Below are 9,658 nucleotides of genomic sequence, written 5' to 3'. Positions count from 1 at the left end.
CATAGATTAATTCATTGCATATGATTTATTGACTGCCTATTGTAAATGCATGCTGCTTCTTTAGATGCTGAGCCAAACCAGACATTATGAAGTTTACAGTCTAAAAGAGAAACTGTTAATAGCAGAGCAAATTTAGTCCATTCTTTAATTGTAAATATCATAACTCCTTTAGAGAAAAAGACATTTGTATCACTTTGTAAACTTCTACAATCCAAAAAGATTGGCTCTAATGCTAAATTAGCTTCTTCATATTGGATTTACCACTTTATGTGATATTTTTTGTTTCTCTCCAGAGCTTCTTCATAGCATTAGTCATCTCAGAATTTTTTAACTGTAAATTAATGGGTTCAGCATGGGAGTTATGGCTGAAAACAACACACTCAATGATTTGTCAATGGGTAACCTCTTAGCAGGTCTCGCATACATGAAAATACAGGGAACAAAGAAGCAGACAACCACAGCGATGTGGGAACCACAGGTCTGGAGTGTTTTCTGCTTCTGTTCCTGACTCAGGTTCTTCAGAGAGTGTAGGATGACTCCACAGGAGACGAGTAAGGGCAGAAACACTATAGAGCAGATCAGTCTTCCATTGGCCACAACTAAGATGCCAATCACATAGGTGTCAGTATAGGAGCCACAGAATGGGAGCCCATAGATAGTGCCAGATTGAATTACTGAATGCAAGAAACCTCCAACCCAGGACATCACCAGCATCACAACACACACCCTCTGCCTCATGATCACCAAATAATGTAAGGGCTTACAGATGGCCACATAGCAGTCATAGGCCATCACCAGCAGAAGGATGATCTCTGATGCACCAAAAAAGTGCTCTGTAAACAGCTGGATCATACAGGATTGGAAAGATATGGTATTATTCCCAAAGAATAAGTAGGAAATAAATCTTGGGGAAATAGAAGAGCAAAAAAAACTAAATCTATGAATGATTTAATTGTAAATATAAAGAAAAAAGTACATTGGTGAGTTCAGGATCTTACTGACTATTATAGTTGTGATGATGAGCAAATTTCCCACCATGGTCAAAATGTAGAGGAACAAGAACAGAACAAAAATAACTTTTCACTCCTTTGGATTCTGTGTGAAGCCCAGGAAGACAAAGTAAGATATATTGTTCCTTGGTTACATCTAGTCTGGAGAGGAGCTGAGTTAACCTATTAGAAGTATACCTGTAAAACAAGGAGAAAGAAAAATTTAATGCATTATTGGATTTCTGCATGCTGTCACTTTGGTAACGTGAAATTTTTGTGACCCTATGGACTGTTGTCCACCAGGCTCCTCTCTCCATGGGATTCACCAGGACAGAACACTGGAGTGGGTTGCTATTTTCTTCTCCAGGAACCTTCTTCCTTCCCAACCTGAGGATTGAACTTGTGTCTGCCTGCATCTCCTGCATTGTAGTTGGATTCTTTACCCACTGAGCCACTTCAGTTCAGTTCAGTTCAGTCACTCAGTTGTGTCTGACTCTTTGAGACCCCATGAATTGCAGCACGCTAGGCCTCCCTGGCCATAACCAACTCCTGGAGTTCATTTAAACTCAGGTCCATTGAGTCAGTGATGCAATCCAGCCATCTCATCCTCTGTCATCCCCTTCTCCTCCTGCCCTCAATCTCTCCCAGCATCAAAGCCTTTTCCAGTGAGTCAACTCTTCACATGAGGTGGCCAAAGTACTGGAGTTTCAGCTTTAGCATCATTCCTTCTAAAGAAATCCCACGGCTGATCTCCTTCAGAATGGACTGGTTGGATCTCCTTGCAGTCCAAGGGACTGTCAAGAGTCTTCTCCAACACAACATTTCAAAGGCATTAGTTCTTCATTGCTCAGCTTTATTCACAGTCCAGCTCTCATATCCATACATGACTACTGGGAAAACCATAGCCTTGACTAGACAGACCTTAGTTGGCAAAGTAATGTCTCTGCTTTTGAATATGCTGTCTAGATTGGTCATAACTTTCCTTCCAAGGAGTAAGCGTCTTTTAATTTCATGGCTGCAATCACCATCTGCAGTGATTTTTGAGCCCCCCAAAATAAAGTCTGACACTATTTCCACTGTTTCCCCATCTATTTCCCTTGAAGTGTTGGGACCAGATGCCATGATCTTAGTTTTCTGAATGTTGAGCTTTAAGCCAACTTTTTCACTCTCCTCTTTCACTTTCATCAAGCGGCTTTTTAGTTCCTCTTCATTTTCTGCCATAAAGGTGGTGTCATCTGCATATCTGATGTTATTGCTATTTCTCCTGGCAATCTTAATTCCAGCTTGTGTTTCTTCCAGCCCAGCATTTCTTATGATGTACTCCGAGCCACTGGTGAAACCCTAATGCATTAGAAATTTCATTTCTTCATCCATTCAATTAAAAGAATATGTGTGGATTATAGATATAGATATTGTGATTACCAAGTAGAATAAGGCAAAGCTCCCTACCATCAGAATCAGAAAATTCGAGGCACACATAGTAAGTACCATTATAAGAGTGTATGTTTACACAAGCTAAGTGTAACAGTGTAGGAATTTATCAATGAAACTGAAACTGGAAAATGTTTCCCAAAGGAAGCAAATACTTTAGGTGAATTTTAAAGGGAAATTGAAACAAGAAGAGAAGATGAGAAGCGAACTCCTTAAAAAGGTATACCATATATAAAGTCACAAATGTATCACACATGAGATCACTTTAACTAATTTATAAATTCACTGTGAGTAGCTCAAATAAATAGAACATTACCATCCTGAATTTTCTCAAACCACATTGAGACTCTTTAGGGTCTTTAATTAGATATTCCTTCTTTTCCTGACCAATACATGCTAAACAAATTAACGTTGTATCTCTAGCACCTATCTGCCCACTTATTTCCCACTTTGTGTAGGCAGCCTCTCCAGTTTAGGATATATACAATTGGATATCAACCTAGTATAAAAAATATATTTTAAAATTTTCACAATATAAGAAATTAAATGGTACTACCTTCCTTGTGGAGAAGGCAATGGCAACCCACTCCATTACTCTTGCCTGGAAAATCCCATGGATGGAGGAGCCTGGTAGGCTGCAGTCCATGGGGTCGCTAAGAGTTGGATACGACTGAGCGTCTTCACTTTCACTTTTCACTTTCATACATTGGATAAGGAAATGGCAACCCACTCCAGTGTTCTTGCCTGGAGAATCCCAGGGACGGGGGAACCTGGTGGGCTGCCAGCTATGGGGTTGCACAGAGTCAGACACGACTGAAGCAACTTAGCAGCAGTAGCAGTAGCAACCTTCCTAGTAATTGCCGAGGGAAAACAGAAAAATCTCAGAGTGTTCTTCACTGATTTATTACTCTCAGATTGTTTATTGATGATTTTAATCCTGTTGTCTCACTTCCAAAATATGTCACAAATTTGATCTTTCCTTACGAGACTTACTCCCCCACAGGTTTTCTTCCTGGATCACTGAAACATCCTCCTGCCCATGTCTTCCACTTTTATTCTGACCTCAAGAATACTGTTTTCTTGAAGAAGCTCATATAATTCTCTTTAGATCTTGTTCTGATTAAATCAGCCACTTCTTAAAACTCCTAAAGGGGACTGCAAACATGCCCTCACAATTCAATATGTCATGTGAAAATTTATGGTAACAAGATATATAGTCCCCATTTCAGTTGAAGAAACTAAGGCTCAGAGCATATAATTTTCCAAAGGTTGCACTTTTTAAAGTAATAAAGCTAGAATTAAATCTAAGTTTGATTTATTTCAGAGTAATTTAGTTTCTTACATAATAAAGCCACACAATGGGGAAGCCCACTTCCCACTGGTTCTTTAGTTTTACCTTCTGGATCCTTATTCACAATCTGAAGGAAGAATTTTTAACTCACTCATAGGACCTGAAATACCTTATTTTATCAAGTTAAATGCTAGATGGTAAAATACTACATTATTATTTGAGGTTGATTTTTATTTCATTCCACTGTCTGTCCATTTCATTCATGGAATTCTCTGATTATTCAGAAGATTGTTTTCATTTGCAGTGTAAAATTTAAAATGAAATTCCATGCTGCATGAACACACACATACACATGCACAAACTATGTACACAATATGCCAAGTTGGGATAATTTATCAAAGACAAATAAATGCCCTTTTGACACAGGAAGAACAACTAACCGTTTTCAGGAAAAATGTCTCTAGTTACTTCTTTTCCTACTAATCTCAAGATAGAAAAATGGCATCCAATTATTCAGCCTTTTTCATTATATCATCCAGAATAGCTGACTTGAGACATAAAAAATATTCTTGTCCTTTTTTATGCAATGCCTAAAGGCCTAAATGCCTAAAGGCCTAGCCAAGGACATCCTAAAATTTTTATATCAGTTCTTACAAGGATAAGATCTTTTTCCTGATATGGGCAAAGATCAGGATATTTTATCATTTTTAACCACATTTACACTTGAGTCTTTCTCTTTTTTTCTCATATTGAGTCTTAGAATTGGAATGTATCCAAGACTGACTTATGCTTAATTAAATTCACTGGGATTTTCCACAAAGTTTTAAAAATACATGTACTTGTAAAGATACTGGTGGGTCAAATCATGTAGATAGGATCAAAAAGCATAATATTAAGGAAAAAATAGTTTTAGAATCATTTGGAAGTTATTGCAAATTAGAATAAAATATTAGCCCAATTATTCTGATCCAGTTAGGCTTTTTACATTTATTTATTTATTTTATTTTACTTTACAATATTGTATTAGAAACATAGTTTCTAACCACCTACAGCAAGCTTTTCTTTCCTTTTATTTAATATTAAATGTATTCTGCCTTGGAGTTTGGATAGATATATAAACAATTTAATTGATTTAGATGTAATGATTATTTATCTATTTTTAAAATTTAATGTATCTGTTTAATATCAGGAACTATACTATCAGTGAGGACACAATAATTAATAAAACAGGGGGAAAATCATATAAAAGTTCCTTCCTACAGAGATCACCTATTTTTATAATAAAGTTAAACAATTTTAATAAAATAAGTAAGGTCATTCAGTTTCAGTTCAGTCTCTCAGTCGTGTCTGACTCTGTGTGGCCCCCTGGACTGCAGCACGCCAGAATTTCCTGTCCATCACCAACTCCGGAGCCTACTCAAACTCATGTCCATTGCGTCAGTGATGTCATCCAACCATTTCATCCTCTGCCTTCCCCTTCTCCTCCTGCCTTCAACATTTCCCAGCATCAGGGTCTTCTCCAATGTGTCAGTTCTTTGCATCAGTGGCCAAAGTGTTGGAGTATTGGTTTCAGCATCAGTTCTTCCAATGAATGTTCAGAATTGATTTTCTGAACATTCTGAGGACAGGTTGGATCTCCTTGCAGTCCAAGGGACTCTCAAGAGTCTTCTCCAACACCATGGGTCAAAATTATCTATTCTTCAGCAATCAGCTTTCTTTATATCCAACTCTCACATCCGTACATGACTACTGGAAAAACCATAGCTTTGACAAGATTGACCTTTTTGATAAAGTGAGATCATAGTCACTCCTTATAAGACAGTGCATTACAAATACTAAAGTGACAGAAACTTGAAAGGAGATTGAGTCAAACCCACTTATTGATCTTAGAGAGAGTCTCCCAGAGAGGCAGGAAGCAATTGGGACTCACTTTGGGGAGATAGGTGCTGATAGTGGCTATTTTGGGGAGGTATCCTACAACAGGACACTGGTACTGGCAAGCTTTGTTTTGAAATTCTCCCTCTAGCTTTTTAGTCGTAGGACCCAGTCCCATCCACTAGCTGGCCAATCTATAAAATTTAACCAAATAGATGTCTTCCTCCGTGTTATACATGGTGTCAGGAGGTGAAATGTATGCTATGCCTTTTGGGTGAACAGCAGTGTGTCAGAAGGAGGAACAGTGAATGAGAAAGAAGAAAGATTTAGAGTGAGAAAAACCTGAGTTAGCATCTTATTTCTCCCTTTTAACAGGTATGGGACTTTGGGCATACTATTTCACCTCACAAAAACTTAGTGTCTCATGGAAAATTGTTCATTTACTGTTAGAGTATTCTTGTGAAGATTAAGTTAGATACTACATGCATCCCCATCATGTTAGACTTTTGTTGAAGTCTACTCGAATTATTTTAACTCACTGATACTTCCAGAGCTCATTCTTCAGCTTTAGGATTCCAGATGTCATCCTGGCTTGTAGCTATGTCAATTGAACTGTCTTGTGATAGTGTAATCTGCATAAAATGAAAATGGCACACACTTGAAAAAAATATAAGCAAAAAAAAAAATCTTTTAACATGCCCTTTAGATATGCAGATGCTTGTATTTTTTTAAAAAAATAATAGAGTGCTCACTTAGGAAGCACAAATACTAAAATTGGAACAATACAGAGAAGATTAGCATGACCGCTGTTCAAGGATGACATGCAAATTCTTGAAGTATTCCATATTTTTAAATGATGCAATAGACCTGTTAGACCTAATTGATATCTATTGGACATTTCACCCCAAAACAATGAATTTCACCTTTTTCTCAAATGTGCATGGAACCTTCTCCAGGATAGATCACATCCTGGGCCATAAATCTAACCTTGATAAATTAAAAAAAAAAAATCAAAATCATTCCAAGCTTCTTTTCTGACCACAATGCATTAAGATTAGATCTCAATTACAGGAGAAAAACTATTAAAAACTCCAACATATGAAGGCTGAACAACACACTTCTGAATAACCAACAAATTATAGAAGAAATCAAAAAAGAAATCAAAAATATGCATAGAAATGAATGAAAATGAAAACACAACAACTCAAAACCTGTGGGACACTATAAAAGTAGTGCTAAGAGGAAAGTTCATAGCAATACAGGTATACCTCAAGAAACAAGAAAAAAGTCAAATAAATAAGCTAAATCTACACCTAAAACAACTAGAAAAGGAAGAAATGGAGATCCCCAGAGTTAGTAGGAGGAAAGAAATCTTAAAATTAGGGCAGAAATAAATGCAAATGAAACAAAAGAGACCATAGCAAAAATCAACAAAGGCAAAAGCTGTTTCTTTGAAAGGACAAATAAAATTGACAAACCATTAGCCACACTCATCAAGAAACAAAGAGAGAAAAATAAAATCAATAAAATTAGAAATGAAAATGGAGAGATCACTACAGACAACACAGAAATACAAAGGATCATAAGAGACTACTATCAGCAATTATATGCCAATAAAATGGACAACGTGGACAAAATGGACAAATTCTTAGAAAAGTACAACTTTCCAAAACTGAACCAGGAAGAAATAGAAAATATTAACTGACTCATCACAAGCATGGAAATTGAAACTGTAATCAGGAATCTTCCAGCAAACAAAAGCCCAGGTCCAAATGTCTTCACAGCTGAATTCTACCAAAAATTTTGAGAAGAGCTGACACCTATCCTAGTCAAACTCTTCCAGAAAATTGCAGAGGAAGGTAAACTTCCAAACTCATTCTATGAGGCCACCATCACCCTAATCCCAAAACCTGACAAAGATGTCACAAAAAAAAGAAAACTACAGGCCAATATCACTGATGAACATAGATGCAAACATCCTCAACAAAATTATAGCAATTAGAATCCAACAACACATTAAAAAGATCATGCACCATGACCAAGTGTGCTTTATCCCAGGAATGCAAGGATTCTTAACTATCCACAAATCAATCAATGTAATTCACCACATTAACAAATTGAAAAATAAAAGCCATATGATTATCTCAATAGATGCAGAGAAGCCCTTTGACAAAATTCAACACCCATTTGTGATAAAAACTCTCCAGAAAGCAGGAATAGAAGGAACAAACCTCAACATAATAAAAGCTATATATGACAAACACACAGCAAACATTGTCTTCAATGGTGAAAAACTGAAAGCATTTCCCCTAAAGTCAGGGAAAAGACAAGGGTTCCCACTTTCACCGCTACTATCCAACATAGTCCTGGAAATTTTGGCCACAGCTATCAGAGCAGGAAAAGAAATAAAAGGAATCCAAATTGGAAAAGAAGAAGTAAAACTCTCACTGTTTGCAGATGACATGATCCTCTACATAGAAAAACCCTAAAGACTCTACCAGAAAATTACTAGAGCTAATCAATGAATACAGTAAAGTTGCAGGATATAAAATCAATACACAGAAATGTCTTGCGCTCCTATACACTAATAATGAGAAAGTAGAAAAAGAAATTAAGGAAACAATTCCATTCACCATTGCAACGAAAAGAATGAAATACTTAGGAATATATCTACTGAAAGAAACTAAAGACATATATAGAATATGATAAAACACTGATGAAAGAAATCAAAGAGGGCACTAATAGATGGAGAAATCTACCATGTTCATGGATCGGAAGAATCAATATAGTGAAAAGGAGTATACTACCCAAAGCAATCTACAGATTCAGTGCAATCCCTATCAAGCTACCAGTGATATTTTTCACAGAACTAGAACAAATAATTTCAAGATTTGTATGGAAATACAAAAAACCTCGAATAGCCAAAGCAATCTTGATAAAGAAGAATGGAACTAGAAGAAACAACTTTCCTGACTTGAGGCTCTACTACAAAGCCACAGTCATCAAGACAGTATGGTACTGGCACAAAGACAGAAATATAGATACACGGAACAAAATAGAAAGCCCAGAGATAAATCCACACACCTATAGACACCTTATCTTCGACAAAGGAGGCAAGAATATACAATGAAGTAAAGACAATCTCTTTAATGAGTGGTGCTGGGAAAACTGGTCAACCACTTGTAAAAGAGTGAAACTAGAACACTCTCTAACACCATACACAAAGATAAATTCAAAATGGATTAAAGATCTAAATGTAAGACCAGAAACTATAAAACTCCTAGAGGAGAACATAGGCAAAACACTCTCCGACATAAATCACAGTGGGTTCCTCTATGATCCACCCCCCAGAATTCTGGAAATAAAAGCAAAAATAAACAAATGGGATCTAATTAAAATTAAAAGCTTGTGCACAACAAAGGAAAATATAAGCAAGGTGAAAAGACAGCCTTCTGAATGGGAGAAAATAATAGCAAATGAAACAACTGACAAACAACCAATCTCAGAAATATACAAGCAACACATGCAGCTCAATTCCAGAAAAATAAACGACCCAATCAGAAAATGGGCCAAAGAACTAAATAGACATTTCCCCAAAGAAGACATACGGATGGCTAACAAAAACATGAAAAGATGCTCAACTTCACTCATTATCACAGAAATGCAAATCAAGACCACAATGAAGTTCCGTTTCACACCAGTCAGAATGGCTGCGATCCAAAAGTCTGCAAGCAGTAAATGCTGGAGAGGGTGTGGAGAAGTGGGAACCCTCCTACACTGTTAGTGGGAATGCAAACTAGTACAGCCACTATGGAGAACAGTGTTGAGATTCCTTAAAAAAATTGTAAATAGAACTGCCATATGACCCAGCAATCCCACTGCTGGACATACACACCAAGGAAACCAGAATTGAAAGAGACACATATAACCCAATGTTCATTGCAGCACTGGTTATAATAGCCAGAACATGGAAACAACTTAGATGTCCATCAGCAGATGAATGGATACATATACACAATGGAGTGTTACTCAGCCATTAAAAAGAATACATTTGAATCCATTCTAATTAGAT

General features: G+C 36.7%; 1 non-coding gene and 1 pseudogene across 1 annotated transcript; one reads left to right on the top strand and one right to left on the bottom strand.

The window, feature by feature from the left end:
- Positions 1-265: 265 nt before the first annotated feature.
- Positions 266-1,146, bottom strand: LOC138092733 (olfactory receptor 4A47-like; annotated as a pseudogene).
- A 5,184-nt stretch (positions 1,147-6,330) lies between these two features.
- LOC138093323 (U6 spliceosomal RNA) lies at positions 6,331-6,437 on the top strand. Its single transcript, XR_011146057.1, has one exon. It is a non-coding gene; the product is annotated as a U6 spliceosomal RNA (small nuclear RNA).
- Positions 6,438-9,658: the final 3,221 nt, after the last annotated feature.

This window comes from Capricornis sumatraensis, chromosome 16 (assembly GCF_032405125.1).
Source record: "Capricornis sumatraensis isolate serow.1 chromosome 16, serow.2, whole genome shotgun sequence".
NCBI lineage: Eukaryota > Metazoa > Chordata > Mammalia > Artiodactyla > Bovidae > Capricornis > Capricornis sumatraensis.
Note: the sequence above shows the minus strand (reverse complement) of the source record. Positions and strands in the feature narration are given on the sequence as shown.